Source organism: Rana temporaria, chromosome 3 (genome assembly GCF_905171775.1).
Source record: "Rana temporaria chromosome 3, aRanTem1.1, whole genome shotgun sequence".
Classification (NCBI taxonomy): domain Eukaryota; kingdom Metazoa; phylum Chordata; class Amphibia; order Anura; family Ranidae; genus Rana; species Rana temporaria.
Genome location: NC_053491.1, coordinates 129,897,166 through 129,916,925, shown reverse-complemented (window position 1 = coordinate 129,916,925; position 19,760 = coordinate 129,897,166). Strand labels below are relative to the sequence as shown.

Below are 19,760 nucleotides of genomic sequence, written 5' to 3'. Positions count from 1 at the left end.
GGCTTACATAGAAGTGCTTTAACAAGTTAAAAAAAACGTTCTATACCTGTATAAGCAGTCTTTTTTAAGCTCTATGCACATAAGGCCAAAAGGTATTTTTTTTTGCCTGTTGGAGGAAAAATAAACCAGAGAAGAATCCTGCCACAGCTACCATCCTACACCATCAGCATACATAATAACCCTGTTTCTGTCCAGTGGAGAGAATAATAATGTAATTTCACTGAACACTATTAGAAGGATTCCATAGATCTACATTGTTCACTAACTGTTCCCTGTCCACGGTCCTGAAAAAAAAAAAACATAAAACAAACTTAACGTCTCGATAAAAGCTTCTGTTTTTATTTGTTTTTTTTTTATATCTGCATGTGGTTACATTGTGGCAATCACAGTAATACCCTAATATGTATTGCAAATTCTTTCTTGCAACCAAATTAGCACATTGATACCTGTGAAAATCATCACAAGTTCTGTTCAAGTTGTGACAAATATCCATTGTTGGAGCTATAGCTGATGTTAGTTACTAAGGAAATCCTTCTTTTACAGTGTGTTACATTACATAAGCTGTGTCAAGCCATGTCTTAAAGATGTATTTAACTTTTTAATTCTGAGTCCAGCTTGGAAAAACAAAGTAAAATCTTAGAAATGTTTTATTCATTCAACTTCACTGCAGGGTCTCTAAACATCCCCTGTTACTAGTTTAAAACATCATCATGGATTGTTCATTTATAAATAGGACTGATTTAGGCTCGATTCACACCTATGCATGTTGCTTTTGAGTGTTTTTGCAATGCTTTTTGCGATGCTTGCTGCGTTTTTTGACGTGCGTTTTTACCGCAATTTTACCGCGATTTGCGTTTCGCGTTTTTTATTTTTAGCCAGTATTTTTTTTTTTTTTTTTACATTTCCTTTAACAACCAGTTATAAACAGGTTAAAAAAAATGCAAATCGCGGCAAAATCACGGCAAAATCGCGGCACTTGCGTTTTTGATGCAGGTCCATTGACTTCTATTGCATGCAAAACGCTGCTTTTTGCAGGAAAAAAGTCCCTGACCCTTTCCAAAAACGCAGAGGCACAAAAAAGCATTGATGTGAACATGTTCCATAGGAAACCATGTTAAAAAATTTCCCTGCAAAATGCAAAATGCATCAAAAAAAGCATTAGTGTAAATGGAGCCTAATAGATCAATAGACTGAATTGCTCCAGCATACTAGAGGTCACTGTTGACCAAACTCACCTGTTAGGATACTGACTGCTGCTATCCTGCAAAAGCAGGTGTGACCATATCTATGTAGCATCACAAAGGAGCCTGGACTTGAACTAAGTGAAACTAAAATAAAACAGCAAATTACAAAAACATGCAAAAGTGAATACACGTGATAAGTTAACTTAAGACCCGGGACCAATATGCAGGTAAAGGACCAGGCCCCTTTTAGTGATTCGGCACTGCGTCACTCCCAAACAAAATTGGCGTCCTTTTTTCCCCTCAAATAGAACTTTCTTTTGGTGGTATTTGATCACCTCTGCGGTTTTTATTTTTTGCGATATAAACAAAAATAGAGCGACAATTTTGAAAAAAATTCAATATATTGAATTTTTATTAATATTTTTTTTTACTACTAATGGCGGCGATCAGCGATTTTTTTTCATGACTGCGACATTATGGCCGACACATCGGACAATTTTGACACATTTTTGGGACCATTGTCATTTTCACAGCAAAACATGCTATAAAAATGCATTGTTTACTGTGAAAATGACAATTGCAGTTTGGGAGTTAACCACTAGGGGGCGCTGAAGGGGTTAAGTGTGTCCTCATATGTGTTTCTAACTGTAGGGGGCGGGCTGGACGTGTGACATCATTGATCGCCTTTCCTTATATCAGGAAACAGACGATCATTGACAGCACCACTGCGAAGAATGGGGAAGGTGTGGTTACACACACCTCTCCCCGTTCTTCAGCTCCAGGGACCGATCGCAGGACTCCGGCGGTGATCGGGTCTGCGGGTCCTGCGGTCACGGAGCTTGGGACTGGGTCACGGGCGCGCGCCCGTGACCCACGGCTGGGCATTAAACGTATATGGGCGTTAGGCGGTCCTTAAGTGGGTAAACTATCTAACTATTGAAAATATTCGAAAAACCTCAAGGAATGGGATTATGTAGGCAACACACAAAGAGCTTCAAAATATATAAAAAATATATCAATTTATTACAAATAATATAAAAATATTACACAATACAAATCCTATCCTGCAAAATCTGGGGTGACCAGATCTGTGTAGCTACACAAAGTAGACTGGACTTGAATTAAGTGTAATTAAGATAAGATTGGGGATCTGATACAAGTGGAGCAAGTAGAGACAGTGGCCCAGATTCACAAAGAGTTACGCCGGCGTATCAGTAGATACGCCAACGTAACTCTGAATCTAAGCCCGTCGTATGTTTAAATGTATTCTCAAACTGAGATACACTTAAACATGCCTAAGATACGACGGCCTGCGCCGTCGTATCTTAGGGTGCAATATTTACGCTGGCCGCTAGGTCGCGCTTCAATTGCGGTCGGCATAGAATATGCAAATGAGCTGTTACGCCGATTCACGAACGTACGCTTGCCCGTCGCAGTAAATTTGCGCCGTTTCCGTAAGAGATACGCGGCGTAAAAATAAACATGCCCCCTAGGTGGCGTATTTAATGTTAAGTATGGCCGTCATTCCCGCGTCGCAATTTGAAAATTTTACGTCGTTTGCGTAAGTCGTCTGTGAATGGGGCTGAATGCCATTTACGTTCACGTCAAAACCAATGACGTCCTTGCGACGTCATTTAGCGCAATGCATGTCGGGAAATTTTAGGGACGACGAGAACGCGCCTAATTTAAATGATCCACGCCCCCCTACCCGGATCATTTGAATTAGGCGGGGATTTACGCTACGCCGCCGCAACTTTGCAGGCATGTGCTTTGTGAATCAAGCACTTGCCCGTAAAACTTGCGGCGGCGTAATGTAAATGTCATACGTTACGCCGCCGCAGTTTTGCGCGAGTCTACGTGAATTTGGCCCAGTGAGATCAAGGTAATTGGTACAAGTTTAATAATAACAATATGAATACATTCAGCGCAAAGAGAGAATTAGTAGAGATAAGATGCAGCGGAACACTAAAAGATTTTTCACATAATCCAACAGTCGATATTATACAAAGTGCAGCGCAATATTAGGGCTCACTAAAACATTGCATATGTGATAAAAAGTCCATATAAATCCAAATTAAAAATGAAAACAGAAGGTGGACAAACAGTCCCAGCAAGCAAAGAGTCCCAGTGAGAAATTTCAATGCAAAGGTGGCTTTCCCTCCACCTCCAGCACACTTGCTTCGCTCACCTCTTGGAGTGGACCACTGAGGTAACAGATGGTCAACAACGCATGTCCCATATGGGTATAATCGCCAAACTGGATCCAGATCCACCGTTTGACATCCCAGGGGTATAAGATTAAGAGAGAAGCAGAATCTAAGTGCACACTGATGATTTCCTTTAAAAAAAGCTTTGTTTAGAAAACTAATGGCTACTCACATAGGCTTCATAAAAACAGCGCAAATAGGAGAAGACAAACATTAAACATGAGGGTCCAGGATGACAGCAGGTGACGTCAGAACATGGCTCTTATCCCCATACACGTTTCGTTCACACAAACTTCCTCAGTGGGGTACTGGATAGGATAACAGGTGTAAAGCACAGGTAGAGGAGCAGGATCACTGGGTACAAAGTAGCAGGAGCAGGTAGTGTAAGATATGGCTATGGCTATGTCCCCTCCACTTATCTGGTGGAGACTAATTGCTGGGGTCTGCTGGCTACTTGAAGGTCTGAGAACCCTATTGTCACGACCAGCTGATTTAGTTCCTAACATAACCTTACAAGGTAGACTGATTTCCATTCTTTCTGTAGCTCAGCAGGGAAGGAAGTACAGACTATAGATTTTCAATTAAGAAAACTACTGAATGAAAAATCAACTGTGTTTGCAAAATATACAAAGGACACAAAGTATTCATGGCTAAATACCGGGTCTTTCTAACACGTAAAGCTCTAACTTTTTCCCACTACTTTCTACCCTTATACATTCCTAATGCCTGGTTAATTTAATTGGTTATCAATGGCCAATAGGTATATGAAATCATCACTATGGAGGTTATTTACGAAAAGACAAATCCACTTTGCACTACAAGTGCAAACTACAAGTGCAAAGTGCACTTCAAATTGCACTGAAAGTGCACTTGGAAGTACAGTTGCTGTAGATCCGAGGGTGACATGCAAAGATAATGAAAAACATAATTTTAGATTGTACGTGATTGCATGATAAAATCAGCAGAACTTCCCCTCATTTTAGATCTACCCTCAGATCTACAGTGACTGCACTTCCAATTGCACTTTTAGTGCAATTTCAAGTGCACTTTGCACTTGTAATGCAAAGTGGATTTGCCTTTTGTAAATAATCCCCTATGTGCCTACACTTCATACCTGCAGATTTTTTTTTATTCCCTGACAATAATTTTAATAAATCCTAAATCTTCTAATATGTCAAGGACAGCAACAGCACTGATTTTTTTTATTCTGTAAACTTTCTGCCTGACTGAGAAAAGATGCAGACTTATGTCATTAGAAATGCCTTTGTAACCCTTTCATGCAATAGGGAAGGTCAGACACCTATAATGATTGGAACATCTGCCTCAATGATAGAAATAGCTGACTCCAATTACCCTCATTTTAAAATCTCATTATTGTAGATGCAAACATACATTCTATTAATGACCTTTATTGGTTAAATCATTTTTTCTGTAAAGAATTAATTTAGGATGTATGTGTCCTTGTAAAATAAGATTGCCTTTATTAAATATGACTTAAAGTTGAAGATTATTAGAAGTACTATGGAGCTATTTAAACAAAATTCCCAACTCTTATGTTTCACAGCTATTTTTCTTACAACTTATTCAAGTTTTCATAAATATAACACAGTGTTTTTTTTTCAATAGGTGACATTTTTTAATATACAAAATCGAATATGTTTAAAATAAAATATACATATACATTATATCAAAAAACATAATAAACAGAACTAGTTTAAATATCTTTACAAATTAGTTTGATAGGAAAGAAGGATAAAAATGTTAAGCTGTCATGCCAACTTTGCATACTTCTTACTTTTAATTGGCTTCTTCTGCAATAATGTATACTCAGCAGATTACTTAGGAAATTTTGGGTTGTATATTTTCCAGTTGACTTATCTTAATCCCCTGATCGTGTAGAGAAAGTGTAGAATTGCATGCTCCACTCGTTGCATATATTCAAGCATTTTCAGCCATGTGTAAATCTCCAATATTGGGTAAAGTCTGATTGAACTTCCAGAGTTCAATCAAGCAAGCACATGATGCAAAAATAAAGTTTTAACTCATTCCTAGTTTGAAATCGTATTGGATTGATTTGTACAAAAAAGTCATGGCTCTCCACATCAGACAGAATTTTTGATTAACTCTATGTATTTTATTTTTGTTCATCTTTTTATTACTTATACTTTAGATTTGACTATTGCATTCCGTTGCATAGTTTTACTCTGTCACATTCACGGATTAAAAAAAATGCCCCAGCCATGTAATTTGAAAAAATACAACCTCTTATAATATACACATGTCCTTCATTAACCTTAAAGCGGGAGTTCACCCATACATTTTTTTTTACCCTTAGATTGATGCTCGTTTTGTCTAGGGGAATCGGCTAGTTGTTTTAAAATCCGAGCAGTACTTACCGTTGTAGAGAGCGATCTTCTCCGCCGCTTCCGGGTATGGGTCTTCGGGACTGAGCGTTCCTTCTTGATTGACAGTCTTCCGACAGGCTTCCGAAAGGCTTCCGACGGTCGCATCCATCGCGTCACGAGAAGCCGAAAGAGGCCGAACGTCGGTGCGGCTCTATACTGTGCCTGCGCACCGACGTTCGGCTACTTTCGGAAAATCGTGACGCGATGGATGCGACCGTCGGAAGCCTTTTGGAAGACTGTCAATCAAAATAGGAAAGCCCATACCCGGAAGCGGCGGAGAAGATCGCTCTCTAAAAAGGTAAGTACAGCTTCGATTTTAAATAAACTAGCCCATTCCCCTAGACTAAATGAGCATCAATCTAAGGTTAAAAATAGCAATTTCCGGGTGAACCTCCACTTTAAGCATTTTTTGTAAGTGAGATTTCAAACACTTAGCAATACTTACCTTAACCTGCAGTCCAGTTAAAACTTGGAACCCAAGTCCTTCACCCATCATCAGTGGTGAAATGTCGGCTCACATTTTTAATAGCACCCATGTGGGAAGGGTCCACTTTGTGGTCTATTTAATTGTGTTTCTCTTTGAAATCCATCCAGGAAGGAGGACAATTTAATTTCCTCCCTTCTGATATATAGGATGGGTAGAGCTTAGCTTGAGGTAGTTGCTGGCTGATAAGAAATAGATTGGCCATGGAAGAGAGGATTATTTAAAGAACTGGGACTTTATTCTTTCCTCCCCCTAAGGAAGGCTCCCCTGCAGCTGGGCAAAAAGAGGTACACTAGCAAACAAAAAGGGGGATTTTAATACTTGAATATAGGATATAATGCAAGAGGATTGAGAAGATGCTGATTACTGTATTGGAACTGTGCCACTTACAATCAAATTGCATTGGACCGAGCATATGGCTGCTTGACACTGTTAGGCTATGCTAGACAGTGCATCCCATGAGGCACCCACTTGGTGAAGGATACCGGTATTCCAAACGGTGTCACAAACCTTGTCCAGCTAGGGGCCAGTGGTGGATAAGCAGGGAAAGTGCTATCCCGAAATACCAAAAGGTCTTCCTGCCTGAAGTGACTGGTATTCCCAGGAAGTAAATATGCTGTTTTCAAGAGCATGGTGAGTGAGCATAACAATATAGCTTCGTTTCACTGACACCATGCATGCGGATGGTGGGAAGACATGTAATTCTGGGCTTTGGTTGACACTTATGACCCATGAGTGAACCTAAGTGAGTCCTGTGTACTAAGAAAGTAGTAGGTGCATGTGGTTAAATTTGGTGGTCTTACCTACACCCATATCCCTGTGGGTATAGCCAGCTGTATGGTACCCAACACAAGAAAACAGTCCACTTAGTCCTAGGTAGTTTCACAGTGCTGTATAAGAAAATGAGCACTGGGAGCTTTGTTTTTCCCAGGTGCAGTATCTCTTGTAGTAGAAGGCTCCATAGCACTCAGTAACAGGTTCAGTAATTTTCAGTTACATGTTCAGTAACTCTCAGTCATATAGAAAGAAAAGGAAGGTGTACTACTCACAAACAAGCTTTAAAATATGGCTTACAGCTGTTTATTAGCACTGCCCCAACCAAAATGGCTGCAGAGGGTCACAGAGGAGTGGTGACCCTGCGCTATAAACAAATCAGTTTAAGCCAATATATATTCTTCTACGTATTTTTTGTAAAAAAAAAAGTTATTGCGTCTACAAACTACAAGATTGATTTAGGGACATTTGTATTATTGTTTTTACTGGTAATGGTAGTGATCTGCAATTTTTAGAGGGACTGCGACATTGCGGCGGACAAATCTGACCCCATTTACACTTTTTCGGGACCAGTGAATTTTTTACATTGATCAGAGCTATAAAACTGCACTGATAAATGTAAAAATGTATCTGGCAGGGAAGGGGTTAACACTGGGGCGATCAAGGGGTTAAGTGTGTTCCCTCAGTGTGTTCTAACTGTAGGGAGGATGGGCTTACTGAAACATGACAGAGATCACTGTTCCTGATTACTTGGAGTGGTGACGGGGAAATGCCTTGTTTACATAGGAAGTTCCCCGTTCTGCCTCTCGGGCCGCTGGCGGACATCGAGTCGGAGGGACCCGCGGGCACGCTCCCATGGTGCGCGTGCCTGCTATCCTGCCTTTACAGACTGACGTACAGGTACGTCAGTTTGAGCAGGAGAGCCATTCTGACGATGTATATCAGCGTGAGCTGGTCGGCAAGTGGTTCATGCTACCTGCAGAATTTGACAGATGGCGTCACCTGTTAAACTCTCCTATGTTAATGAAATCAGCTGTGCCGAAACCGTGAGCCAAATTGGCATTGAACAGTAAAGGGAAAAGAAAAAAAACATAGGTATCAGGATACAGCAGTACAACCCCTCAAATGCTTGCCAACTTCCGTTCTCAGCCCTCTGAAAAGTGATACACCAGAGATCTCTTTTTAAAGGGGGGGTTGTAAATTGATACTGCATGAAGGGAGAAGGGAAGGGATAATAAGTGCCCTTTCACACCTGCACATTCCATTGCATTGTGTTATCTGACTCACATTAAAGTGCAGTATTTTAGGCATTGCTTTAAGGCAGTGGTTCTCAACCTTTCTAGTGCCGTGACCCCTTGATAAAATTTCCCAAGTTGTTGGGACCCCTAACAGTAGAATTTTTGTAGCATGGGTTGTCAGCACCTAAGGGCAGACAAGTAATTTGCGCCCCTAGCCCATGGACATTTAGGGCTCCCCAAGTCCCGTATTAAAACCCCTTTTGGTACATTTTAGGAGTGCTGGCAGTGCTGGCGGGGAGTTCTGATCCGCCAGCTTAGATGCTCTTGATCAAGATCATCTTCTAATCTGAGGACTGTAGTGGGGACTTTAAATGGCAACTCTAATCACAGGTAGTGTTACTCACTGTGTCTCCGGCTCTGTGGTGTCTCACAGCAGTGACACCTATGCCGAAATCAGGAGATGGGGTCTCCTCCAGCCCCTCCCACTTCACATTTCTCACCAGTCAGCTGACCTCTAGTCTCTGCCCCACAGCCATGCTGTGAACTGAATGGGCAGGCAAGGGCTCCAGGAGCAGCCCAGCTGGGCAGCCACAGGCTCCAGGGACAGCCCTGCTGGATGGCTGCGAAAAAGCTGAGAGTGCTGCGGGCTTCAGGAACAGCCCAGGATTTAGTGACCCCTGGCAAATTGTCATTTGACCCCCGAGGGGGTCCCGACCCCCAGGTTGAGAACCACTGCTTTAAGGCATGGAAAATTGGAAAGAAACTGCACTAAATACTAAACAAACAAGAAAGAAAGAAAGAAAAACTGCAATAAAATCGCAGTCTATTCAATCCGAGAGGTGCGATTACCATGTAAACAATAGATACAAAAAACAAACAGTAAAAAAAAATATAAATCGCGCTACCTCTAAACCATGTGAAACAAATGTTTGAATCACAAAACACACAAAACTATGTGATATATGTTGATATAAATCATAAACTATGTGATATATGATGGTATATATAAATCACCAATATACCAAAAAACAAGAGAGGTTAATAGCCACTAGAGGGCACTATATAGCACTCTCAGGCCCCTTAATAACAGTGAAACAGTGATAAATGAACATCAATTTTTTTTATAGATCATATCATTAGATCAATAAATATTAACCAAATAAAAATATATATAGACATATAAATAAAACAAATATTGTAGCAATAAAGTCCATAAATGTTTAACACATGAAATAAAAAACATCCTTGCTCTGTGCCAAGTTCCAAAATCAGTTGAAAACGTGTCCAAAGAAAAGTGATGTATCCTCCACCGAACTATAGATTGGCTCCTTACTAAATCGCCATGATCCCTTATTACTAACATAATAGGTAGTCACTCCCAATCTTGCAGTTCAGACAGATATGATCCTTAACATTGGGTCTCATCCACAAGTGATTAAACTTCACCAACATCAATGCCCACCATGTAAAAAACAATAACAGCTCCACATAGCGCATTAAATGAGTAAAAAATATTTAATAAAAGTTGTATTGCACTTACAAACATGCAGTAAAAAAATGCCTCGAATCTGATGTGCCGGCCGGTACACAAATTCCCAGACACCCGTCCACTGGGGGAATGTTTGGAGCTCTTGGGTGACGACAGCGCGCCGCTCCGCCCTACGTCCGTTTCGTAAAATATTACTTCTTCCACTTTTCATTGTTTTAAGGCATCCCAATCATTTAGAACACATTGATACAACAAACTTTTTTTTAGCACAGCACACTACAAAGCATTGTGTGTGTGTATTGTGATCCTTTACACTGCAAGTCCATTGACACCTACTGGATGTGCTTCCCATTTACTTTAATGTTTAGCGTTTACATGTCAGGTAAACTTTGCCATGGGTGCGAAGCATCATGCCCACAGCATGTAAATGCCCCCACCTTTGCTTATTGCAGCTTAAGGGGAGTAGTTTGATGGGAATCAAAAACACGGCTCAACCATGCATTTTTGCAGCCCCAAAAAAGCACATCTAAATGTAGCCTAAAAGCCTCATTTTATCTTTTATTATTGTAAAGCGTAAGCTTGAACGGAGCCTAAAAGAATATAGTGCCTCTTTAACACTCCTTTTTACTTTCCTGGCTTACACCTGAAGAAGTGGAATTGTCTTGGGTCGTACATAAAATACATTAACAATAAGGATAATGAGCAGAAAAAGTCAGGCAGATCAAAAGTTAGTAATCACTAAGATAGATAATGTATATTATATAAAATGTACCTATCTCAGTAATAAAACCCCCTTTTTTTTCTATATATTTTGTGTTATAAAAGTAAAAGAGGACAACATAAGACTAGTGTTTTTTTACTATTAGTTAATATTAGTTTTTGATAAACTAACAAATCAATATCTGGATCAATGGATTAAGTAGGAATTCTTCGAAGGAATTCTCAAGGTGCTCGCTCATCAGATATTTTGGTTCTAATTTTGACGTTTGTGTACTTCATCCTTGAAAACTGATGACATAAATAAGGTGTAATTGTGAATAGTGAGATATTTTTCTCTGTGAAGATAACACTTATAAAATTCTAGAAAAAGACTCTGTAAAATTTTTCTTAGCATGTGTTGCTAAGTGTAAATACATTTTTACAAATTCCAAAACAAATCAACATTTATAAGTATGTTTACGATTTTGTGTTGGGCTGCTTTATAGCAGTCTTGGGCCATATATCGCATGTTGGACACCCTTGGCAAAAAACTTACGTATGCCTTGTACACACGATTGGTTTTCCCAGCGGTAAAAAGTCTGCCAGGAAAAGCGAGGGGAAAGCCAAGAACCTGCTCGGCAGCTTTTTTCCCCCTACACACAGCTGGTTTTCCTGGCAGGAAAACTGCCCTGAGAGCTTTGGCCAGGAATCCCGGCCGTTTGTATGCTCCATCGCATCGCATTTCCCATAGGAAAACTGCCAAGAAAAATAAAACATGTTCTCATTTTTCCCCCTGGGATTCCCAGCGGTTTTCCTGTCGAGAAAACTGCGATGGAGCATACACACGGACAGTTTTCCCCACCAAAAGCTGTCATGGCAATTTTCCCGATGGGACGTTGCGGTTGATGTACACAGGTATCTTAAAAGTATTGTCAGAAAGACAACTTTGTACAGCAGCTACACTAAATAGCACTTGGCAGTGTCTTGTATACATCCTCAACATATAGACACCACCCAGTGCTATTCAGTGTAATACAAAGCAGAAGTAAAGTTTGTTTTGGAGTTTTTTTTTTAATGCAAACACTTAAAAGTTGCAAGATAAATTAGTGCAAGCATGTCATTATGACATTAAACAGCCTAGATAGACTTTATACACCTCCCTCCATCACTGCGTGGAACAGTGTAACTTCTCCCAGTCCTGCCCTTTGTTCTCATTTGTTAACAGCTTCCTTTTTTTAAATTTGATAAAAGAGCAATAGAGAAGGGGGGCTGTGTGGGGATAGAACTATATACCTAATAAACAAAGAATACTGTACAATGCCCCTTCCGGCACTTCTTGGTCGTTCCTAGGCTTACCTGTAAAGCCCGGCAGCAATCCAAATCCAATGCGACCGTTTGCTGAGCAGGAAGTCGAGTGAGGGCAAGATTGCTGGTCTCTATGCCCTTGGAGGACAGGAATGATGTCTGATGTCACTTCCTGTTCTCGTGCCAAAACAAATAACGCATTTATTTTTTTTAAAGTAAAAATGCAAAAAAAAAAAATTGTTTACTTTTGCTTTAAAAATAAATGAGAAATCTGGGGTCATAATAAAGAGAACCTGTCCTGCTTATTACATTCATAGGAATAAAATTAATATAAAAAAAGGAACAGTGTAAAACAAAAAGGATTGATTCTATATACTTCATGAGAGAAGCATAGTTATAACTGCTTTTTTACATTTTATTATCTTCATTGTATTGTACTAATATGAATGGTACTATTCTTATGACCTTTGTTATGCTTTGTGAAAACATAATAAAATATTCAAACAGAAAAAAATGTAAAATTAAATTAAAATAAATAATAATAAAAAAAAAGTAAAGTGCCCCTTTCCTCCGTGCTCGTGTCAGAAGCAAACACATACGTAAGTCGCACCCAAACGGTGTTCAAGCCACACATGTGAGTTATCGTCATGATTGTTAGATCATATAGTTCTAGCGCAAGACCTCCTCTGTAACTCTAAACAGGTACCCTGTAAAAATGTTTAAAGTGTCGCCTATGCCGTAACTTGTCGCCATTCCACTAGCGTGGGCAATTTTAAAGCATGACATATTAGGTGTATATTTACTGAGTGTAACATCATCTTTCACAGTATACAAAGAAAGTCACCAAAAAAAATCTTTTGAAAGACCGTTGTGCAAATACAGTGTGACATAAAATATTGCAATGATCGCCATATAATGCTTGCAGGTTCTAAGTAATTTTCTAGCAAAAAATACTAATTTCAACTTTTAAACAAAATGTTCTAGAAAGGGCCTGGTCTTAAAGTGGTCAAGGGGAAAGTAAAAATGCATCTCCACCATGTGTTTTTTTTCCTGCCCACCTACTTAGGCCTTGTACACACGGCCAGACATGTCCGATGAAAACGGTCCGCGGACCGTTTTCATCGGACATGTCTGCTGGGTGAATTTGGTCTGATGTGTGTACACACCATCAGACCAAATTCCCCGCGGACAGAGAACGCGGTGACGTATACGACACCGACGTTCTGTGACGCGGAAGTTCAATGCTTCCACGCATGCGTCGAATCAATTTGACGCATGCGCGGGATTTCGGGCCGCTGGTTATAAGTCATAACCGGCGGACATGTCCGATGAGTCATACTAACCATCGGACATGTCTGACGGACAGCTTTCCAGCGGACAAGTTTCTTAGCATGCTAAGAAACTTTTGTCCGCTGGAAACCTATCCGCTTGGCCATGAATCCGGTCCGCTAGGCCCTACACACGGTCGGACATGTCCGCGGAAACTGGTCCGTGGACCAGTTTCAGCAGACGTGTTCGGTCGTGTGTACGAGGCCTTACAAGAGCCCTAACTTAGTATTCAGTTATGAGTTTATTTCTTCCTCTCACCTGTAGTGACAGGTTTCCTTTAAGGATAACTAGCTCACTAATGTAATCAGACTCATTAAGAACAACATGTTATTTTACCAGTACCAAGGGGTATTCTACCCAATAATTAAGTCATATTATTTGTTGAATAATATGGAATTAGTACATCAGACATTTGATCCAGAGACAATTATTATTCTGTTCATGTCCCTGTTAAATTGCATTTCTTTTTAATATTTTATGGCATGAAGCAGACTTCTTATGATGGGCTCCAACTTGCTGTTAATATACCAGGAGAGAGGCAGACATAATGTCTGCACATTGCTCATGTGTACAATCTGTATATATTTTCAGTAGAACTTGCCCTAAAGCTGCCCTGGGAGCACGAATCAAACAAGACTGTCACTCATATGTTTATCTAAAGGAAAAACTTAAACAGTTTTGAAAGAGAGAAATATATCTAAGTCTGGTCTTTTGAATGATATAATTTTTACTGCCTAAATGTTGTATTATTATAAGTATAGTACATCTGGAGCATGGACCTGTAAGTATGGCCCTAAAACTTGTTGACTACATTGTTTTTTTTCAATATTTTTTATGACAAATGGTTTATATAGTTAAAGTGTTACTAAACCCACAACAGTAAAATCAGTCTGTATATGCAGTAAAGTGTACTTGCTATACCCACTGTGGAACCTAAGGAGTTAATCCTCAACATTGTGTAAAAAGGCTGTTTGATCCTGTCTTTTCTGATCCTCCTCTTTCCACTGACCTACTGACTCCAGACCATTTCCTGATAGAACAGAGCATTAGAGGTTTTTTTTTTTCTTGGGAGAGCACATGTGATCAGCACAGGGCCTATCAGCACTGTCCAGACTGAGGGTCAGGGGGGAATGAAAACTCTTCCTACAAGCTTTAAGCAGACAGTGATAGAAGTCACAAGACTGCTCTAACTGCTGATGAGAAAAGGTATTTATCAGTTTATATTTAACAAAATGGTTGCATTTCTAAGTTCTGTGTTCTGTAAGAGACCAGATATAGTGAATGCAGGGTCCTGGATTTAGTAAAACTTTAAAGGAAATGCGCAGCATATATAGTATGCAAAGAATAAAACTTGCAACGTAATAAAGCAATATTAAACCAAAAACAAAAATATAACAAACTGCAGTTACTAATTCTTAAATGAAGTGGCTTCATTCAATTTCTTTTTAGTTTTTTTATCCTTTGCTTTCACCTAGTGATCTGGCGAGCAAAACACTCCTTGTCTTAGGGTTGCTCCACTCCATTGAAGAAGTAACAGAGACACATTTGGACAGCAGTCTTGTCAGCCTAGGGTGAGGGTGGTGTTAAATGCAGTAGCAGATTTAAATAGAGTTGACTAACAAATTAAAGCTGAACCTCATCTTACACTTTTTTTAAGCAGTTGCAGCCACAGTTTTATTTTATTTTTGGGATAAAGGTTTTATATAAACATATAGTCATTGTAAGCACCTTTGTCAGTGTTTAATTGTTTGTCTCAACACTTTGCCACTTTTGCTGGACATGTTAGTCTGTTGAAGTAGGAAGTTGAAAAATAAGATTTACTGGCGGGATCACCAGAGGAACAAAAAGATAAAAAAGGCTAAAAATGAAGTTAATGCAGCAACCAAATCTTATGTCGCGTACACACGACCGTTTATCATGACGATAAAAATGCCATTTTTAAAATTGGTCAATAAAAACTAACGTGTGTAGGCTCCAGGGCATTTTTCTCGATGTGAAAAATGGGCATTAAAAATGTAAAACATGCTCAAATTTTTCTCGTCGTTTTTCACGTCGTTAAAAACAGTCGTGTGTAGGCTTTAACGACGGGAAGAAAATGTGCATGCTCAGAAGCAAGTTATGAGACGGGAGCACTCGTTCTGGTAAAACTAGCGTTTGTAATGGAGATCGCACATTCCTCACGCTGTAACAGACTGAAAAGCACGAAGACTGAAAAGTGCGAATCGTCTCTCACCAAACTTTTACAAACACAAAATTAGCAAAAGCAGCCCAAAGGGTGGTGCCATCCGAATGGAACTTTCCGTTTATAGTGCCGTCGTACGTCACCGCGCTTTGCTCGAGCATTTTTTTTCACGATCGTGTGTATGCAAGGCAGGCTCGACAAGAATCACGTCGAGAAAAACAAAGATTTTTCCATGACAGTAAAAACGGTCGTGTGTACGCGGCATAAGAATTAGTAAGCTGCAATATATTACATTTTACTATTACAAACTGAAGCTTAAGAAAAAACATGTAACATTAAATATAATAAACTGAAATGAAACATCTCAGGATTATTTATTTAAAAAGATGTTAAGCTTGTACAGTAATCATACAACTGTTTGAACAACTTCCCTGGCATGCTATTGACATGCGTACATTTACAATATACTTTGACATTTCTATATATATATATATATATATATATATATATATATACATATGCAAATTCTGTTCAGTTTTTGGTTTGCCTTATATCATTTGCCATGCTGTTGCCATGGTACCTGATCCTTCTCAAAATTCATGGAGCACAGGAGAGACATTGAACATGCTTAGACTTCAAGTTATTGAGCTATTGAGCAGAGTTTAGTCCGTAGGGAGGAATTTCATGGCACAGAAAGTCAGCCCATGTGCTTTTATACTACATTTCTGAAATTTCCAGTGCTCTTTTAAATACAGAGAAACCAGATCATACAAACTGTTAATAAAGCACCTAAAATATGGGATATTACATACAGTATGATATTAATTCATTTTCAGAGGGATGAGGATCGTTCTTGGGTCTACCATGGGTTTGAGGCAATCCCTGCCTATTTGCAGACTCGCTGAACTGATGAATCAATTAAACCACCTGTATTAATTATAGACATAATGCACTGCAATGGCCTTTCAGCTTAGGTCAGCTGGCTTGGAAGAGCCAATCAGGGCCGCTGTTAGAAATCATGGGGCCCCATACAGCCTACCTGACAGGGCCCCCCTTCAACCGCGCCCTTGCCCCCACCCCCGGCCTCACCCCGGACCCCGACTTGAAGCGAAATGCAGGTTTGTTGCTGTTTACATATGTGTGTGGAGCCAACGCATCTGTTGGCAATTGGAAAGCATGAAAGAGCAGGGGCAGTTTAAATTTTTTAAATTGTATTTTATTTATTTATTACAAATAGTAAAAGAAAATATCTTACACTGTATCTTTACATTTTGTTTGGTAATTTTTGCTTTCACAAGGGATGGACAACATTCCTTGGGATAGCATGGGCCATGACAGGTCCTCTTTATGGAGAAATCAGTTTGTTTTTTTTAGACCCCGTATCTGTTTTTTGGCCTCCAAAGCATCTGATCAAACTAAGATCAGTTTGATCAGATGCTTGTTCAAGTCGGTAATGTCATCTTTACGTGAGACCAAAACCAGGAGTGATAAAATCTTCGTCACTTCTGGTTTCTGACGTCACACGGTGGGAGGAACGACATCCATCCCTCTCACTGTGTCCCAGTAACTGGATGCTACTGGCCCAACCTTAAAATCAGTAAAGGCTGTGGTGGGACCCCCTTCCACTGCCTGTAAAAATAATCCATTGGCTTCCTAGCCACTACAATTTCTTTTGCTTTGTGCAGAGTCCATGGGGCTAAAAAATGATATCTCGATCATTGCTGTAGTGATGACCGAGATATCAACCTTCCAATTCAGTGATGATGGGAAGCAGTTAAAGTGGATTGGTTTGGGGGCAGTAAAAATGCAGCTCTGCTGCACGTTTACTGCTCCCCCAAGTTAGCATGTTTCTTATCATCAGGTTACAATTATCACACAGGCAGCACAGTAAGCAGGGGCTCTGTCATAGCTCTATCATAGCTTTATCATGGCTCTATGTCACATGGCTGTTGAGTGCTGGCTTAGTTAACTTATGGCTGTATTGTATATAACAGACTGTAACAATACAACCATAACAAAGTCAGCACCCAAAAGCAATGTGACGCAGAGCTATGACAGAGACCCTGATGTGCTGCCTGTATGATGATTGTAACCTAACCTGCTGTACTGTGAGATAAATAATAGGACACAGTGAGTATTCTTTCATATATTCTCTACTCACTGTGTCCAAGTGCAGCCACGCTGTCCTCCTGCTCTCCCCTGTCAGCTGCTCAGCTTCTTCACATCTCTCGAGATATGCAGCCAGGAGCCGAACGGAGAATCACAGCATCACTCCGCCAGCCGGGACTCATAGAATAGTGGGGCGGCATGATGTACATGTGCCCGAAAATGGAGAAATAGTCCCTCCGCTTTGCTCCTCTCCTGGGCCTCTGTGTTGAATAGATGAGGCCCAGGAAAAAATATATACCCACTCTGTAAGCAAGTGGAAGTGGGGAATAGTGTAGAAAACATTTTTTTTTTAAATGCAGCAACGAATTGTCATGATGCCCGGGCCCCACGGTGTAGCTGATCTGGGTGGGCCCAGTACAACAGGGCTGGTTGTACTGCCCTATCAGCGGCCCTGGAGCCAATAATAAAGGCTTTGTTATGAAGCAACTCCCTCACTATAAAAAGGTAGGGCACAGAGCAGCTGAATTGTCAGTGTATCAGAAGCTGTTGCAGAGAAAGAAAAACTTTCAAACTGCACAGGAAAAGATTAGGGGCAGTTAGAAAATGTTACTTCATTCTTGATTGTGCGCTCTTTGGGCAATCAACTAGTTTGCTGTTTTTTTTTATTATTATTCGTTTTTTGTTTTGAATTTTCTTGGCCAGTCCATAGCAACTTTTCTGTCTCCTTTAAAAGCGGACTTTTATTTTAGGGGGTGGTATTTTGTGGTTTTCATTTATTCTGGGGGTATATATATATTTTTATAAAAAAAATATTATCATTTGGCCCAGACAAACTAAAGTGATAGTAAACATGAAGTTAGGCTTTAAAAGACATGCTATTGTTTGGACTGCAAAAAAGTAAAACTGTAGCATGTGCAAAAATGTTGGCAGCTTTGCAGCTAATCCAAAAATGTTATTGTTTGTATAAGCTACCAGAAATGAATATAAAAAAAACCCTTAGCTCATTATTTGCCATTCTCAAACTTCTGTTCTGGTAATTTTGGGTGTTTCCACCCAGCTTAGTGTGTTCCAATGCCTTCTGTTGCGGTCAACATTTTATAAAATAATCATATTTAGAGTCCTAAAAAAATAAGTTATGGGAGTTAAAAGAAGAAGATCTGGAGGATCAAACTAAGCCTCTGCTATGCAAAGCAAATTGTTCGTGAGCCCTGGTACTTTCATTCATAATGGATTCTAGGTCCGTTGGTGGATTGAACTACACCCAAAGGCACCTGAATATCCAATCGACCCACATCCCTTATCCTACATTATAGTCCTACAGTGTCCAGGACAAGGGATACTCTGCAGAGTGACAGCATGTGCTTTTTGCTTGAATGGTCTGCCACTGCCAGAGCCGGCATATGGGGTTGTATCAGAAATCAATGCCTCATGCGATACATAATAATCAAGACCTACTGTTAGAGCATAAAGGCAGATTTTCTTCTTCCTGTCTCCCCATATCATGAAAAATGTCACATGACAAGAGAGATGAGAAGAAGAGGAAGTTTGTATTTACTTCCTGTCAGGTGACCTTTTCAGTTGAAAGTTTGGTAAGTACTGTAAATGCCATTAATTAGCACTAATGAGTCTCCAGTGCCTATTTTAAAATCCCTCAGACCCCCAGAAACCCCAGCACCTCTAGACCCCCAGCCCTAAAGCCCCTTTAGGCCCTGTAAACACGGTCGGACAAAACCGATGAAAATGGACCGAGGTTCAGTTTCATTGGTCCAAACCGACCGTGTGTATAGCCCATTGGTCTGTTTTCCTTCGGTCCAAAGTTTTAAAACATGCTTCAAAACCGAACCGATGGACCGCTGCCCGATCGGTCCAAACCGATGGTTAGTTTCAGAAAGCATCGGTTCAAAACCCGCGCATGCTCAGAATCAAGTCGACACATGCTTGGAAGCATTGAACTTCATTTTATTCAGCACGTCGTGTGTTTGACATCACCGCGTTCTGACCCGATCGGTTCTTGGAACGATGGTGTGTACACACATCAGACCATCAGGCCACTTCAGCGGTGAACCGATGAAAACGGTCCGTCGGACCATTCTCATCGGTTTGGTCCGACCGTGTGTACAAGGCCATAGAGTTCCCTGGCCTCCCTCCCAAGCCCCCATAGAACTTCCTAAGCCCCAAGCCCCTCTCAGAGCTCCTCTGCTTCTCCAGAGCTCATCTTCTTCTCTCCCTCTTTCTCCACCTGGCGATTCCCATCTCCCACTGATTGTATGTTACATGTACTATGTTATGTGACTGCTACCCTCTTTAAGCTGTTCTGTACATCCAGACCATTGTATTCTGTAGACTGCTTTGAAA

General features: G+C 40.3%; 1 protein-coding gene across 2 annotated transcripts in view; it reads left to right on the top strand.

Moving 5' to 3' along the window:
• GRM3 (glutamate metabotropic receptor 3) overlaps window positions 1-19,760 on the top strand; it is a 337,193-nt gene that overhangs the window by 94,712 nt on the left and 222,721 nt on the right. The window lies entirely within an intron of this gene.